This window comes from Loxodonta africana, chromosome 3, assembly GCF_030014295.1.
Source record: "Loxodonta africana isolate mLoxAfr1 chromosome 3, mLoxAfr1.hap2, whole genome shotgun sequence".
In the NCBI taxonomy this organism is placed as follows: domain Eukaryota; kingdom Metazoa; phylum Chordata; class Mammalia; order Proboscidea; family Elephantidae; genus Loxodonta; species Loxodonta africana.
The window spans coordinates 129,296,638-129,315,671 of NC_087344.1; the positions used below are offsets into that span (position 1 = coordinate 129,296,638).

The window sequence follows — 19,034 nt, forward strand, 5'->3', positions numbered from 1 at the left end:
CTTACTGATGAAGATCAAAGACCACAGCCTTCAGTACGGATTGCAACCTCAACTTAAAGAAAACAAAAATCCTCACAACCGGACCAATAAGTAATATCATGATGAATGGAGAAAATATTGAAGTCGTCAATAATTTCATTTTACTTGGATCCACAATCAACGCCCATGGAAGCAACAAGCAGGAAATCAAACAACACATTGCATTGGGTAAATCTGCTGCAAAGGACCTCTTTAAAGTGTTTGAAAAGCAAAGATGTTACCTTGAAGACTAAGGTGTGCCTTACCCAAGCCATGGTATTTTCAGTCGTATCATATGCATGTGAAAGCTGAAGAGTGAATAATGAAGACGAAAGAAAAACTGATGCCTTTGAATTGTGGTATTGGGGAAGAATATTGAATATACCATGGACTGCCAAAAGAACAAACAAATCTGTCTTGGAAGAAGTACAACCAAAATGCTCCTTAGAAGACTGTGTCTTACATACTTTGGACGTGTTGTCGGGAGGAATCAGTCCTTGGAGAAGGACATCATGCTTGGCAAAGTACAGGGTCAGCGGGAAAGAGGAAGACCCTCAAGGAGGTGGACTGACACAGTGGCTGCAACAATGAGCTGAAGCATAACAATGATTGTAACGATGGCACAAGAGCGAGTAGTGTTTTGTTCTGTTGTGCATAGGGTCGCTATGAGTCAGAACCAACTCAAAGATAGCTAACAAAAACAACATGATCTATATTATCTACCTTGGCTAACATATTTAAAAGAAACCCAAAAAAGGAATGACTATCTTAAGGCTTATACTCAGTGGGTATTTATTTCTATTCCTAAATTGATTTTTGGGCCTCCGGCTTCCAGGATTAGTGGGCTAGGTTATTCAGAACTCTCCTGCTGGAAAAGAAAGAAGAAATAAAAAGAATAATTCTGGAGAAAATGTACACTTTTTTGGTGGGGGAGCTTTTAAAAGACTGAAGAGCTAAAAGAGAGCAGAAACCTCCCAGGCCAGTTCTGGAGGGGATCTAGGGAAAAAAGAGCCAATTGCCATTAATTCACTAGAGTTTCGGTACTGTGGCCTCAAGAAGAAGGAGCCAGGCCAGAGCCCACCCAAGATGGCAAATCTGATAAGAGATCCTCCTCACATATAGATGGGGACCAAAAGGACTATCCCTTCAGGAAAATAATCAGCATCAAAACTGCCTGACCCCAAACTTAGAGGGCCACCGACAAGGTCAGAGTAGTCAAATCAAAGAGAAGAAAAGGAGATTTTAAAACGGACCATTTAGAGAAATAAGGGCCATAAACCAGCCCTTTGAGCCTCACACCTAGATGAGCCAAGGAACTTCAAATTGTGAGCTTGCTTGGTTCAGGGGGCCTCAGACTGAAATTGCCCTAAGCCTCCCAGCAGACACACACACAGATTTCTCCACACATTCATACTCGGCCTTGGGGTCCTCTAACAAATAATGTTAAAAAGCCATGACCAAGCAGCACTATTCACAATAGACAAAAGATGGAAACAACTCAAATGTTCATCAACTGATGAATGGATAAATAAAATGTTGCAAATACACACAAAACCAAGAAAACCAAACCCAGTGCCATCGAGTTAATTCCGACTCATAGCGACCCTATAGGACAGAATAGAACTGTCCCACAGAGTTTCCGAGGAGCGCCTGGTGGATTCAAACTGCTGGCCCTTTGGTTAGCAGCCATAGCACTTAACCAATACACACAATGGAGTGATATTCAACCATAAAAGGGATGAAGTATGGACACATGTTACGTTGTGGATGAATCTCAAAAACATCACACTAAGTGAAAGGAGCCAGTCACAAAATGCCATATATTGTACGATTCCATTCATATGAAACACCCAGAATAGGTAAATTCTATTAAATGGTTAGTGGTTAATTTTATGTGAATTTTACCTCAATAAAGATTAAAAACACCACTGGCAAGTAGATAAATATAACCAAGTAGAAGAAAAACCAAGCAACATGAGTACCAGCTTAGAAACAGACTAAATATATCAAAATTAGACACAGATTAGAAAAAAAATCCATGCTTACCAGGTTGAAAGACAAACAGGAAAGGTAAAAATATCTACAGGAAAACCTTTGGGAAGAACAAAAAATTTCTAGACATGAAAAATCAATAACCACAATGAACTCCATTTCAAAACAAACCAGAAGACTTTAAAAATGTGTTTGTTTGCCCATAGCATGCTATTGTTAAATCATGACTCTATCTGACCAATTTAATGAGTACTTATTGTGCCAAAAGAAAGCATAGTACTGGGCATTCGAGACACAAAGCTGAATAGGTTCCCTAATCTTCAGACGCTCCATGTCCAGAAGGGAGACAGATTTGTGCAAATAGCTCAGTGAATGTGGAACCATAATTGTAAATGGTGTCATGGGAACAGAACTCTCACTCTGGATAGCAGGAAGTCAGAGGACTAGTGGGGAAAACCCATAGCATACCTTTGACACCCAGTGCAATAAGTGCAATGGGGACACTTGACTAGGAGCCCTGAGAGAGGCATTTCCAAGAAGAAGATGATACCTTAACTGTGTCTAATTGTGTCTTAGAGCAATGCCCTCAAACACATGAATTTAGACCCCTGAGAACATGCCTGTGAAAGCCTGTTTGGACCTGTTTAGAAATACCGAATGTAAAGTTAAATACCAGTGGTTAAGTGTTTAGCTGCTAACCAAAAGGTCAGCAGTCTGTTCTGTCCTATAGGGTCTCTATGAGCCAGAATTGACTCAATCGCAATGGGTTTGGTTTGGTTGGTTTACCATCACTTTAGTGGATTAGTGTTGCTAAAGTATTCATCCTGATGACTCAGAATATGCTTTTCATTTAATAAAATGGAAAGAGCATATGAAAACTTGTGTACTGAATTCTTAGAAGTCTGAATACAGTCACAGAACCTCTCCTCAATTTCCTGTGTGAGAAGGACTGTACTGAAGATAGACGGAGTCGTTTTGTCAGAAATGGAGGGGCAGGAGGACACAGAAAGCAGTGGTGTGGAACATAGGGTATTAGGTCAAATACTAGTGAACACCTTGTCAGCCAACTTCTGTAGGAGACATTTTTCTGCTTTCCAGGAGCTCAGTCCAGTGGTAAGAACGAGAGACATAAATAGACGAGAGTATAATAAAACGTATTAAATGCTAAAACGGAAGTATTCATTGAGTGCTCTGAGAACAGAGAGAAGAGTATTCCTGATACAGCCCCAACTGCTTCAAGAAGCTTCAAAAAATTCTTCTAGCTGCTGGTTTCCTAAAGTACATGGCCAGTAAAGTACTCAAGGAATGATAACTGATATCAACTTTACCCAAAACAAAATTACTTAAAAAAAAAAGTCTCAGGCAAAACCAAAACGGGTCAAATGCAGCAGATAATGAACTTCAGGATCACTCATTGTGTTATTTATATCTTTCCTGAGTTCTTTCACTTAAGTATTAACAGAGCAATTGCAATACTTCTAGCATGGTGAAAACAAAAAAGAAAAATTAAAAAATTACCGTGAAAAACTGTTCCCTCCAAAACACACAAACCAATGAGTAAAATATATGATAAACCTGAAACTAAATCCATTGAGTTGATTCACACTCACAGCAACCCTACAGGACAGAGTAGTACTGCCCCATACAGCTTCCAAAGCTGTAAATCTTTATGGAAGCAGATTGCCATGTCTTTCTCCCATGGAGCAGACGGTGGGTTCAAACTGCCGACCTTTTCGGTTAGTAGCTGAAAGTTCAACTTTTGTGCCACCAGGGCTCCTTCTAAAATACGTGATAATCAAAAAAAACCCACTGCCGTCAAGTTGATTCCGACTCATAACAACCCTATAGGACAGAGTAGAACTACCCCATAGAGTTTCCAAGAAACACCTGGCAGGTTTGAACTGCTGACCTCTTGGTTAGCAGCTGTAGCACTTAACCACTACACCTCCAGGGTAGTACTAGTTAAATGTGATCAACTGTTAAAAGGAATGACAGAAATACAGAAAAAAAAAATTAATATGAATAACAAAGTAACATGTTGAGGGCTATTTTAAATCCTAAGCCCAAATTAAGTTTATAAGCACCATCTAAAGTTGGAAGGAAAGGGTAATGATATTTTGGCTCAAAAATTCTGGTGTAAATATTCTATACCCTACTTTGGTGAGTACCATCTGGGGTCTTAAAAGCCTGTGAGAGCTTTGAAATGTGGCATCTGGGGTCTTAAATGCTAATAAGCAGCCATCTAAGATGCATCAATTGGTCTCGACCCACCTGGATCAAAGGAGAATGAAGAACACCGAGGTCACACGATAACTATGAGCCCAAGAGACAGAAAGGGTCACATGAACCAGAGACTTACATCATCCTGAGATCAGAAGAACTAGATGGTGCCCGGCCACAACTGATGACTGCCCTGACAGGTAGCACAACAGAGAACCCCTGAGGGAGCAGGAGATCAGTGGGATGCAGACCCCAAATTCTCATAAAAAGACCAGACTTAATGGTCTGACTGAGACTAGAAGGATCCCTGTGGTCACGGTCCCCAAACCTTCTGTTGGCCCAGGACAGGAACCATTCCCGAAGACAACTCATCAGACATGGAAGGAACTGGACAGTGGGTGGGAGAGAGATGCTGATGAAGAGTGAGCTACTTGTATCAGGTGGACACTTGAGACTGTGTTGGCATCTCCTGTCTGGAGAGGAGATAGGAGGGTAGAGAGGGTTAGAAACTGGCAAAATTGTCACGAAAGGAGAGACTGGAAGGGCTGACTCATTAGGGGGAGAGTAAGTGGAAGTATGGAGTAAGGTGCGTATAAGCTTATATGTGACAGACTGACTTGATTTGTAAACGTTCACTTAAAGCTCAATAAAAATTATTTAAAAAAAAAAAGCCTGTGAGAGGCCATCTAGGATATTCCACTGGTCTCACCCCTTCAGGAGCAAGGAAGAATAAACAAAAGTAAAGATACAAGGGAAAGATTAGTCCAAAGAACTAATGGACCACATCCACCAGGGTCTCCACCAGACGGAGCCCAGTACAACTAGATGGTGCCCAGTTACCACCACTGACTGCTTTGACAGGGATCACAATAGATGGTCCCAGACAGAGGTGGAAAAAAATGTAGAGCAAAATTCTAACTCAAAAAGACAGACCAGACTTGCTGGCCTGACAGAGTCTGGAGAAACTCTGAGAGTATGGCCCCTGGACATCCTTTCAGCTCAGTAATGAAGTCATTCCTGAGGTTCACCCTTTGCCCAAAGAGTAAACAGGCCCATAAAACAAAACGAGACTAAAGGGGCACACCAGTCCAGGGGAAAGGACTAGAATTCAGGAGGGGACAGGAAAGCTGGTAATAGAGAACCCAAAGTGGAGAAGGGAGAGTGTTGACATGTCATGGGGTTGTTAACCAATGTCATAAAACAATATGTGTACTAACTGTTTAATGAGAAACTAGTTTGTTCTGTAAACCTTCATCTAAAGTACAATAAAAAAAGAAAAAAAAAAAAAACTAGTGGGCCCTAGTTCCCTGGCAGATGAAGGATATAACACACACATACACAACCAAACATCTTACTGCTATTAAAAAAAACAAACAAACAAACTGTGCAGTCGAAAGACAGGAAAACAAATAAAGAAAAGAGAGACAGGGCAAGTTGTACAATTAAAACTTTCTTTTATTCAGTTTTAACCTAACCAACACTCTCTAGTGCTGAGCACTGGACTGGGTGTTTGGGACAGAAGACTTGAAAACTGCAATTGCAACTTCAGAAGTAAGAGTTAGGTCAGCAAATATGAGAAATACTGCCACTGGCATCACAAAGGATGAAAATCAGCCAATAGGTTAAAAAAGGACAGGCAGCTGCTAACTTGTGTTAACCCAGCTCAGAGGAAGTGAAAGTGACTACAACATAGAACCAGGCAATGAACAGAAATCAATTAAGATCTAAGTCACACCAGACCATCAACTGCACGGCAGGATTCAACTGAAATTACACGAAATGAATCAAAGCATTTGTGATGCTTGTGGCTTATTTGTGTTTCACAAAACTATGGGAAATACATGGTATAGATTTTTATAAACTTAATAAATGGTACCGTTAAAGACCAAAATATAAAAGGAAAAAAGCACAGAATTTGCAGGGGTACAAATAAGATCTTGACTAGAATGGAAAGTCAGCTGCAGAGTGAGTTAAATAAAAGCTAGAGGTGCTAGAAAGTAAACACATTTAGAAAGAAGCCCAAGACTAGTACTGTGGTGAGAAGAAAGGGGTGAAGCTACCATCAGAGTTATTTCAAAAACCTACTCTTTCAGCCTGACAGAGGCTGGAGAAACCCCAAGAGCATGGCCCCCAGACATCCTTTTATCTCAGTAATGAAGTCACTCCTGAGGTTCACCCTTCAGCCAAAGATTAGACAGGCCCATGAAACAAAATGAGACTAAAGGGAGTGTTGACATGTCATGGGGGCTATAAACCAGTATCATAAAACGATATGTGTACTAACTGTTTAATGAGAAGCTAGTTTGTTCTGTAAACCTTCATCTAAAGTACAATAAAAAAAGAAAGAAAGAAAAAAAAAACCCCTACTCTTTTAGACGATCAGGACTGTGTGACGTCAGCTAATTTTAAGGCTATCATAAGACCAAGGGCAATTCCAGCTTGATCAAACCAATGACTAAAAAAATCTATGGAAGCTTAAAGTTTTGGGAAAACAAAAACTTGTTAACCAGCAGGTCTTAAATTCATTGGGGTCATAAACCCCTATAAGAACCTATCAAGGCTCTTGACCTTTGCCCCACAAAAGGATGGGCACCAGTGTCAGTGAGGGTACCTTGTTCCCATGAGCACAATCTTCTCAGCAAATAAACTAACCAGCCAGGCTGCTATTGCCTTTAGGCTGGTGGGATCTTTCCCTATTCACCAAGAGTCCTGAGAGTTTGTTCTCTACTGCAGTGGTCTCCAAAGTGGGGTGTATGCACTCAGGGGGTATGGGAGAAGAAAGTGTTAGGGCTTCCAGTTGCATTAACCTTGAAGAGAGGGAGGGAAGTTAAGATTAACCAAGATGTAACACATGGATTATTATATGTCACAGATAAGGCACCTTCACGTGGTCAGAACCTCAGGTGCTTGTAGTTCACTTAGGTGTGCAAGGAACCCTGGGAAGAGTACCAAGGTAGGAGGGTTCATGGTGGTGCCCTCGCTGGTTTTTCAGCATATTCCCACCACTATGGTTTACGTGGGCTCATTTTTTTTTTTTTAAGAGTATAATATGCAGCTTTAGTTAAGCCAACCTTTACAAAATGGGCAAGGGCCATAAAGATTCATGCGAAAAATTAGACTAATTATAAAACAAATACAAATATTCTTTGATGGTTATGAGAGGAGGGAAGGAGGGAGAGTGGGAAAGGGATATTCACTAATCAGATAGTAGATAAGAACTACTTCAGGTGATGGGAAAGACAACACACAATACAGCTGAGGTCAGCACAACTGGACTAAACCAAAAGCAAAGAAGTTTCCTGAATAAACTGAATGCTTCAAAGTCCAGTGTAGCAGGGGCGGGGGCTTAGGGGCCATGGTTTCAGGGGACATCTAAGTCAATTGGCATAATAAAATCTGTTAAGAAAACATTCTGCATCTCACTTTGGATAGTGGCGTCTGGGGTCTTAAACGCTAGCAAGTGGCATCTAAGATGCGTCAATTGGTCTCAACCCACCTGGATCAAAAGAGAATAAAGAACACCAAGGACACAAGGTAATTACGAGCCCAAGAGACAGAAAGGGCCACATAAACCAGAGACTACATCAGCCTGAGACCAGAGGAGTTAGATAGTACCCAGCTACAACAGGTGGCTGCCCTGACAGGCAACACAACAGAGAACCCCTAAGGGAGCAAGAGAGCAGTGGGATGCAGATCCCAAATTCTCATAAAAAGACCAGACTTAATGGTCTGACTGAGACTAGAAGGACCCCTGTGGTCATGGCCCCCAGACCTTCTGTTGGCCCAGGGCAGGAACTATTCCTAAAGCCAACTCTTCAGACACGGATTGGACTGGACAATGGGTTGGAGAGGGATGCTGGTGAGGAGTGAGCTTCTTGGATCAGGTGGACACTTGAGACTATGTTGGCATCTCCTGCCTGGAGGGGAGAGGAGAGGGTGGAGGGGGTTAGATGCTGGCGAAATGGACACAAAAAGAGAGAGTGGAGGGAGAGAGCAGGCTGTCTCATTGGGGGGAGAGTAATTGGGAGTGTGTAGCAAGGTGTATATGGGTTTTTGTGTGAGAGGCTGACTTGATTTGTAAACTTGCACTTAAAGCACAATAAAAATTTTTAAAAAATAATGAAAGCTGGAATTAACATCTGGAGAATGTTAGAACTAACACTTTCCTAATATCCTAATAAAAACTTTGCTGGTCATGAGTTAAAAAAAGATGAAAAGTAAATCTGATACGAAAAAAAAAGAAGCTGGAAAACAATTATTTAAAATGTAAGTTAAATCTACTATTGTTAAATGATTACCTTGGCCCCAAGTGTAAATTAGCTAATGATATTATAAACTCACTTCATTTAGCAATTCATTTTAATATTCTCAATTGTTTCATCCCTTAAAATGTTCATTTTATTTGTTTTATAGTGTACATATAAAATATACATAAATACAAGATATAAATAAATACACATTCAGAGAGGGTGAGTATTCTTTTAACTGAGGGTGATAATTTATCAAAAATATTTGAGACTCCTTCTCTTGTGTTTCAGAGCTCTGATCGTACCTTAAACATGTTTGTTCTTTTCTTATCCCAGCTAATATTATAAAGCTCCTTTCCCCAAAAAAACCAAACCCATTGCTGTTGAGTCGATTCTAACTCATAGTGACCCTATAGGACAGAGTAGAACTGCCCCATAGGGTTTCCAAGGAGTGCCTGGTGGATTCCAACTGCTGACATTTTAGTTAGCATCCAAGTCTTAACCACTGTACCACCAGGGTTCCATAAAGCCCCTTAGCTTTGGAGAAGTTGAAGTTTGTTCCTCTAGCTCCAACAAATAAAATAGAAAATAACCTTGACAGGCATTCCTTTCCCACCAGACCTGTTTAGGTATCATGTATTGATGTAGCGGCAACTAGAACAGATTTTTTTTTTTTTTAATATAAAACCCAAACCCATTGCCATCAAGTCGATTTCGACTCATAGTGACCCTAAAGGACAGAGTAGAACTGTCCCATAGGATTCCCAAGGAGGGGCTGGTGGATTTGAACTGCTGACCTTTTTGTTAGCAGTCAAGCTCTTAATCAGTGTGCCACCAGGGCTCCTGAAAATTTTTTGAAATATAATCCCTGAGATTTCTGAGTTTCCACATATTTTATTTTATTTAAGAATTCTTAAGTCATCATGACATTAACTCTGTATTTGATAATTTAAAAAATTTTATTCTGGTAAGATATATATAACAAAAAACTTACCATTTTAATCACTTGTAAGTATACAATTCAGTGGTATTAATTATATTCACAATGTTGTGCAACCATCACCAGCCTTTATTTCTAAAATTTTTTCATTGTTCCAAACAGAAACTCTGTACTTATTAAGAAACAACTCACCATTCCTCCTCTTCCAGACCCTGGTAAGCACTATCTACTTTCTATCTCTATGCATTTGCCTATTCCAGATATTTCATATAAGTGAAATCCTACAATATTTGTCCTTTTGCGTCTGGCTCATTTCACTCAGCATAATGTTTTCAGGGTTCATCCATGTTGTAGCATGTGTTAGAATTTCATTTCTTTTTATGGCTGAATAATATTCCATTCAGAATATATATATATTTTTAACTTCACAACTATCTCTTACTAGTCACAGGGAATGGGGCAGAGAAAGCAGGGTGAACCACTTCCCAAAGTTATTCACCTTCCTGTGAATGACACCACCATCACAGTGAATGATACCACCATCACAGTGAATGGGACCACCATCACAGTGAGTGAATGGGACCACCATCACAGTGAGTGAATGGGACCACCATCACAGTGAGTGAATGGGACCACCAACACAGTGAGGGAATGGGACCACCATCACAGTGAGGGAATGGGACCACCATCACAGTGAGGGAATGGGACCACCATCACAGTGAGGGAATGGGACCACCAACACAGTGAGGGAATGGGACCATCATCACAGTGAGGGAATGGGACCACCATCACAGTGAGGGAATGGGACCACCAACACAGTGAGGGAATGGGACCACCATCACAGTGAGGGAATGGGACCACCATCACAGTGAGGGAATGGGACCACCATCACAGTGAGTGAATGGGACCACCATCACAGTGAGGGAATGGGACCACCATCACAGTGAGGGAATGGGACCACCATCACAGTGAGTGAATGGGACCACCATCACAGTGAGGGAATGGGACCACCAGCCTTCCAGGCCCCCAAACCAGAAACCCACATCTGCATAGCTCTGCATGATGTGGCCCTGCCTACTTCCCCAACATCTTTTGTCTTTTTTTTTTTTAAACAAACATAATGGTTAGAAATGAACTACAATGAAACAGCAGATCCTCACCCCACTCTTGATTTCTGATCCTTAAAGGCAACCACTTTTATCTGTTCTATTTTCAGTTATTTATTTTGATATTTCTAAATAATACTTAGACCACTGTGCTTTCCTCTTTAAATATCCATTTAAATCTTCCTATGGAAAGTATGGATTTATGAGTTAAATCCATACTTTCCATATGGATTGCCCCCCTAAACATACATATTTCACCTTTCCACTCATTTTTCCAATAAGGTTTTAATAAAATTTTTGGCTAAAATTACGTTTAGAACTTAATGAAGTGAATACGCAGATATTCTTTAGAGTTGAGCCATTAGTAGACCGTGATTTTATATTCTTCCTTGTACAAATTTGTTTTATCTGGAATTGCCTTTTTCCCCCTATGCTTAGTTTCCTAAACACCAGTGATGACTTTATTTCCAAACTCTGGCTGAATCTGACAGTTCCCTTCGAAACAGTTAAACAAGTAGATATTCTGTCAATTCCTTTCTTCCCCTGACATCATTCCTAGAAACCTCCCCCCGCCTCCCCGCCCCGCCATCCTTCTGCCCTGGTCTACACTGGTTACTTTCTAATTCCTACTCAGCAATATTGCTTTGGAAATTCCCTTCACCTACTTCCTAAACTGGATTCTCCCTGTTTTCTGGATCTCATGTCTGCCTCTTTCTTTACTTCCTCATTTTGGTGGAGGGTATTCTTCAATCCCTTCTGGTGAGCGAAGCATGGATGGAAAACTCTGAGACCTTGAGTGACAGACACTGCTAGTTGCCTGCCCAATACCCACTCCTTCTTCCTGATTTTGCTGATTGAAAATATCAGGGATAGAATAATTCAGTATTAGAGCTAGATGAGACCTTAGAGCCATGGGTTTCAAACTTGGCTACACACTGGAATCCCCTGGGGAGGTTTAAAAATACTGAGGCCCAGGTCCCACCCTCAGAGATTCTGACCTGGATGAAGTCTGGGCATGGGGAGTTTTTTAAAGTTCCCCAAGTGATTCTAATGTGCAACCAACTTTGACAACTTCTACCTTAGAGGTTACTTGTTCCCACCTCCTCATTTTTCAAATTAGACAACTACAGTACCCTGAGGTTGCAACTTGTCCAGAACTACAAAAATCCAATTTTACTGACCCCCTTGTCCAATGCTCTTTCTTGATGCCTGAATTAATATTTCTTAATATCTCTGAAGATGGTCAGAAATAAAGATAAACATTGTTACACTCAAATAAACTAACATTTCAAACATAATTCCTCTTATTTAAAAATGTGTGACAATTTGGCAGATAACAGCCATCCTAGTCCATTAATTCAGGAGACTTCTAAATGGTGATGTTATTGAAATGAGAAGAAAACAAACAAGTAAAGTCATCCAATGGCATGAACTAAACACCTTCCTCAAGTCATCTTTGTGATTGTCTAAAGCAAACATCTTTCGGATTGTCTAAAGCAAACACAGGGCTTCCATTCCTACTACTTGTTGACACTTCTCAGCGTGAACCACCTCCTCCTGCAGGTTACAACAGACAATTCTTGGGCCTTACCTTACTCGCTTGGCAGCATTTGATACAGCTGACCACTACCTCCGTAGGACAACCCCTTCTCTTGGCTTCCAGGATATCACCACACTCCCTGGGTTTTCCTCCTACCTCAGGGCACCTCTCAGTCTCCTTTGCTGGCTCTTCCTCTTCCTCCTCCATCTGACTTCCTGATGCCAGAGTGTCAGGGAGCACAGTCCAGGGCTCTTCTATTCTCTAACAGCTACCCTAGAAGAGCTTGTCTAGTGCTGCAGCTTTAAATGCTATCTACATAATTGTGGACTTCCATACTTGTAGCTCCAGCCAATCCTCTCTCTTGAACAGACAACCTTAGCCACCATTTCCTTGAAACTCCACCCGCTTGTCCGATAGGTTTCTCAAAATTACTGTCTACGCTCTTCTCCACCCATCTGCTCAACAGAGTGATCTGCGCACATTCAGGATGCTTCAGCTACAATCTCTAGCCCGGTCAGTGTCTCTCCACCTTGGCTGCACAGTAAACTCATTTTAGGATTTTTAAAAGATTTCAATGCCTGGCTCCCAGCTCCTGGACATTCTGATTTAATTAGTGTGAAGCGTGAACTGGGCATCAGGAGCTTGTATAAGCTTCCCAGGTGATTATAATGTGCAGCAGAGGGTGGGAACCACTGTTCTAGAGGCATGATTTGATTTTCCCTTTTCCTCAACTTTCACATTCAGTCTATCAAGTCTTTCTTCAAAGTACATCATGGAGTGGTCCCATCTCTCATCTTTATAGTCACTGCAGCCTCCTGGGTCCAAGCACCATTAGCTCCCACCAGACTACTGCAACAGCTTCCTGATGCTGCATGTAGTAGCCAGAGGGGAATTTAAAATCATAGGTCAGATATTACTTCCCTGCTTAAAACCGCAGTTCTCTGATTAAAAGCCAACCCCCCTCCTATTGTCTAAAAGACTCCTGCCTACCTCATCCCATGTCCTCTCTTCCCCGTCCTCACTATGCCACAGCCTCCTTCCTGATCCTGGAACATTCCCCACTCTGGGCATACGCTGTTTCATCTACCCTACTGCTGTTCCCCAGCTCCTTGCATAGCTGGCTCCTTCCTGTCCTTCAGCTTTCGGATCAAATTCACCTCTTTAGAGAGGGCTCCTTGACCATTCTATCAAATGTGGCCTTCCCACTTCCTCTTTTCTTACTTTGTTTCTTCACCACAGAGATCACAAAGCTTTATTGGTCTTTCCTACAAGAGGGCTTCATGAAAACAGCTATGTTGTCTATCACTATATCCCTCAGCATACAGGAAGCTACCTAACACATAATACGTGTTCAACAAATATTTGTTGGAAAAAAAATGAGTCAAGGAATAAGACAACTCTGACAACAAGAACTTTTCCTTGGCCAGTAACCTTTAAGATTAACTAATAATAATAATATTAGAAAGTCCAAAAGATTGATAATAAAAACTGAGCTAAAAATACATTGAGTGGTAAAGGTTGTACCATACTCATAGTGACCCTATGGGTTGGAATTGACTCGATGGCAATGGGCTTGGTCAATGGGTTAAGGTTGTACAACACTGTGAATATAATTAATGTTACTGAATTGTATCCTTAAAATGGTTTGAATGGCAAATTTTATGTTATATATATTTTATCACAATAAAATAAATATATGTATATATATATATATATATCACTTAGCAAGATACATTAGAAGGTTTTAGGTAATTTAGTTGCTTAGTTTGCTGACAATAAACTTCATTTTGTTTTATTCACTATTCCTAATGTCTTTCCAAAGAATGATTATTTGGTGAACTGTATCATGATGATCTGCTAACTATTTGGGAGGGAGAAAATGAGTGCTCCCTGAAACAAAACATAAAAACAAAATTTACAGTTTAACATGCCTTTCTAAGCATGACATAATTCAGAAGCCATGAAAACTGACAGATCTTAACACAAAAATGTAAGACTTTAAAAAACTAACAGACCAACACACAGGCTGGGAGAAAAAGCCAAATTTAAAAAGGCAAGAGTTTACACTCTATTACCTGTAGAGAGTTCCAAACTATTAATAATTAAAAAAAAAAAGACAACTTGTAATAATAATAGGTTAAGGATTTAAGCAGGCCAATGAACATTTAACAACAATAGCAAATATTTAGTAATAATAGGTAAAATTAAAAAAAAAATTCTTTTTATCAAGAATGAAAAAAGTAAAACTCTTGAAGGAAATGTAATATTTTAAAGGACACTGTAAAAGTATCTGTGATAATATATAAATAAGAATTGAACCTCTATGGATTTATACCACAAATTTTAAAATACCAGGTCAGAAAGATACGGTTACAAAAATTTCAATTGCAGCTATTTGTAACTTTGTACTGACTTGAAGATGTGTATAATGTTAAATTTTTTTAAAGTAAGTTACAGAATAGATACATTGAGATCCCATCTCCCAAAATGTCTGGATTTTATCTGTTTATAAAATCAAACCAAACCTATTGCTGGCAATTCAATTCTGACTCCTAGCAACCCTACAGGCATAAACCATCAAAAAGAGGTTGGTAACCTCCGGAGTCGATTCTGACTCATGGCGAGCCCATGTCCTTCAGAGTAGAACTACACTCCGTAGTGTTTTCATGGCTATGACCTTTCAAAAGCAGATCTCCAGGCCTTTCTTCCAAGGCACCTCTGGGTGGGTTCCAACTGCTAATTTTTCAGTTAATAGTCAAGCGCGTAACCGTTTGCACCACTCAGGTCCCAAAAACCCAGTGCCCTAAAGTCGACTCAGGTACTATAAACAAAAACCAAACCTGTCGCTGTTGAAGTCCATTCCAACTCATAGCGACCCTAAAAAAAAAAAAAAGATTGCCCCATAGGGTTTCCAAGGCTATAATCTTTACAAAAACTGACAGCCACATCTTTCTCCCTAGGAGTGGCTTGTGCGTTCGAACTGCTGACTTTACAGTTCGCAGCCAAGTGCTTAATCACTGTACCACCAGGGTTCCTTCCCAGGTTAGGTAATCTTAATTTTATTCATTGAGTTTTCCTTATTTTCTTGATTTTTGATGAACATGTGTGAATTATTGAGTTAAAAATAAGCTATCAGGAAGAAAGTCTAATATGTATTTAGGTAATCAGACATTTCTCTGCCCTTAGTTTGTGTTGAGGGAGGGGTGGGAGACCAGTGAGTTAACAGCAGAGACAAAAATTCAGTGTTTCTACAGCAATGCCCACAGTGGCTCCAGGGCAAACGCCACAGGACCATCTGCAGACGGAAGACCTTGGTTTGACTCTAACAACCTCCACATCGCTTTTTCATACCAATTCTTCCTATGAACTAATTTCCTCATGACTTTCTTGTCTCACAAAAGAAAAAAATGTTCAGTTAGCTGAGGCTCTGGGGTAGCTGGACCTCAAGTAAAGGAAGTTGATGGCAACTGATTAAAAAAAAAATAAGGTAAAAATTATTGTCCAACAGGTGTTTTAAGCTGAAACCTCTTTAGCACAGTTCTTAGAACATAAATGACATGGTTGTTCTGATCGCCAAAAGTACCACAAAGGAAAGCCATCAGAGATTTTCATTTTCCCATAAAGAGATACCCACAAAGATGAGCACACTAAAACATTCAGGAATTTCCCTAAAGAAAACTGTCCCAGTAAGTTCCTAAAATCATCTCCGATCTCCCAGTGGCTGCCTCAGGCCACCAGGAAAGAAAGCAGAACTGTGACTGCACATTTTTAAAGTGCTTGTCCCCAACAAGCCACACTATACTTGAAAACACTGAAGATAAGCTCCCTGGGGCAGAGATAACAGAAACTCCGTTTCTCAGTAATACAGAATTCCAAATGCAATTAAAGCTGGGGAAGATGACTGAAGTTATGGCATTTTCTTATGCTTTTATTTCTCTAACATTTTCAGTAAGTGCTACCAGTTTTAATAGGATATTTAGTAGATACCTTAATAAAGACAGCTGACGAATCTAAGAGTAAAATTTAAGGAAGTTAGAAAGTTATAATTAACTTTTTACTCAAAGCAGTGAGTTTACCTTATTTTTGGACAAGCCCACCTCAGTGACACATTGGTCAATCCCTAGATTCGCCCTGTCTCTAGCAGGTCTCTCTCTTTGGTATGTTGTTATTGTTGTTGGGTGCTGTTGAGTCGATTCCAACTCATAGTGACCCCTTGTGACAGAGTAGAACTGCCTCATAGAGTTCTCTAGGCTGTAATCTTTACGGAAGCAGATTGCCAGGTCTTTCTCCCACAGAGCTGCTGGTGGGTTGAACCACCAACTTTCGGTTAGCAGTCATACACTTAACCACAATTTTGAAAAAGTTTAGATGTCTACCATTTAAATTGTTGTCTTCTAGAGTGATAAAAAAGGACAGTTTTGCAGTATCTTTAGCATCACTAAAAAAACAACCAATTGCAGGAGTTGATTCAGATTCATGGCAACTCCCACGTGTGTGAGAGTAGAGCTGTGTTCTTGCGTTTTCAATGGCTGATTTTCAGAAGTAGATTGTCAAGCCTTTCTTGCGAGCCACCTGTGGATGAAGTTGAACCACCAACCCTTCAGTTAGCAGTGTTACCACTACCCGTATAGTCTGACAGAGGTTTTAAGCTGAAATCACAAAACTGTGCTCAAGGAAAGACAACAAAAAAATAACCTTCAAAGAAGAAAGAAAGCTGTTCGCCCAACTGAGGGTAAAAGAATTCCAGCAACGTGCCCCCCAAGGCAGTCTCCTTAGGCCAGGGAAAAGGAGGCTGAGGCCCAAGCTCAAAACAGAGTAGAAAGCTCAACTAGAAGTAGGTTGAGAAAGTGGGAAGAGGAAAAAAATGACAAAACAAACAAACAAATCAAAAACATGGCTTAAACCAGGGCTTCAAACCGGTTCTTCCTGGTTCAGTCATGGCCAAGGAAGCAAAACCAGAACAGACCTGAATTTTTAAAATTTGGGTGAACCGGACTGATAACCGGAATGTGAGAAACTTAATCTCCCTCCTAGAAAACAAGGACAGCGTATGCGTTGAATAGCAACCTAATGTCTTGCCCATCAGATTTTGAGCAGAGTAGGAAACACCAGTGCCCCCGCTCAAAGAAGGCAGCTGACTGTGCCACTTTGATTGTGTGCTGCTCTCCACAGTCCTGCCAATAATCCAATTTTACTCATGAGGCTCCTGAAAGGATTCACTATGCCTTTTCCAAGTCTTCCATTCCAGGGCTTCAACCTGAAATTTTTCCCATTCTGGATTATTGTTCCAGATCACCCAAATTATAAAAATTCAGGTCTGTTCTGGTTTCACTTCACTGGCCATGACTGAACCAGTATGAAGCCCTAGCTTAAATACTTGATACTAAAAAAATGCAATTTGATAGCAAAAATGAAATTTGAAAATAAAATTATTTTTTCTTCATAAAGCCCTTGACGTGTGACGTAAAAGCTCACTAGAAGGGTTATTTAATTGTTCAGAACTGACACATGGAACTTCCACTCCTTGCCTCAGCTAAAAAGAACAATCCAACCTCAGAGAAGACATGACCTCTAACTTTTACAGCCCAGAGATTTTTCCTTGGCCACTATTTTTACTTTGAAAACTGTAGCTACAAGAAACCACCTGTTTTTTTTTCACTAAGTTTTAAAAATTGTCTTATTCTCAGTTTCACTTCACTAATAGATACCTAACCAAGAGACTTGCTTGTACACAGGATCGTCCCTGACTTTCAATTTTATATATTCTGCCACCCTGTACAACATTTGTGCCTCCCAATTTTCTTACTTGCTTCATTAAGATATTTTATGTTTATTATTTTATTGTTCAAAGCAACATTTCAATACACTCTTCCTTGGGTTAAAAAACCGTGACCTCCTCAAATACTTCATCAAGACTTACCAGTTTTTAAGTACAGGTAGTCCCCGGCTTACGACAAATTCAAGTTACAACAAACTGCACTTACAACCGCCTGTATTAGTTTGTGTGTGTGTGTGTGTGTGTGTGTGTGTGTGTGTGTACATCTACATACAATGCTGCAGCTGGTAATTTGCAAAAAAAAAAAAAATTTTTTTTTTTTTTCACTCTCAGATGTTCACTTGCAGGTGTTCAAAGATCGGATTTATAACGATCCTGATAATAAAGAAAACTAAAAAAAAAGGTTGTGAAGTTACATCAGAACCGACTTACGAGTCATAGGAACAGGGCCTCATAATAAACGGGGGACTACCTGTACAGGAGATTACATAAAGTTAACACTATTATGATGGCCTCTGCACAGGAATAGTCAGGGAAAGGGTGGGAGATGTGCCTGTTTTTAAAGGGTCCAGGCCACAAAACCTTGTCTATGGAAGATTTGCTAAAAGTGAAGAGTGTATGTCTTAGTTTCCTAGTGCTGTTGTGACACAAATATCACAAGTGGGGGCTTTAATGAACAGAAACTAATTTTCTCACAGTTCTGGAGACCAAAAAATCCAAACCAGGTATCCAGCCCTTTCTTGTCAATAGCCCCAGGCATTCCTTGGTTCCTTGGCCATCTTCTCATGGCATCTATCTTGCCCTGTATGTGCTTTGTCCCTGTGTCTAATCTGCTCTTTTTATAACTCAAAGGCAATTAGGTTTAGGACACACCCTACACTGCTATGGCCTCATTAACGTAACAAAGAAAAGCCTGATGGCTAACAGGACTACATATACAGGTACAGGGGTTAGGATTCCAACACATATTTTGGGGGAACACAATTCAATCCATAATAGTGGGAAGTTCATGACAATGGGAATTTAAAGCATTAATGGGCCTTGGTTCTTCTTAAAGTATGAAATGCAAGATGAGCTAAAATTTCAAAAGAAGTCAGATTTAATAAGGAAGAAGCTACCAGATTTCCCGAAATTTGTGCTACTTGGTTAGAACACCACAGAGGTGATGTTATGGATTGAGCTGTATCCCCCCAAA

The 19,034-nt window shown here is 40.3% G+C and overlaps 1 protein-coding gene across 6 annotated transcripts in view; it reads right to left on the reverse strand.

Annotated features, from left to right (window-relative positions):
• Window positions 1-19,034, reverse strand: part of MCOLN2 (mucolipin TRP cation channel 2) — an 80,634-nt gene that overhangs the window by 53,145 nt on the left and 8,455 nt on the right. Inside the window, exon 1 of one of the 6 annotated variants that reach the window (XM_064282175.1) lies at window positions 16,140-17,495. The exons of the other annotated variants lie outside the window; for them this stretch is intronic. The gene's annotated coding sequence lies outside the window, so the exon portion shown is untranslated. Of the gene's footprint in view, window positions 1-16,139; window positions 17,496-19,034 lie in introns of those variants that run through there. 6 annotated transcript variants of the gene reach the window in all.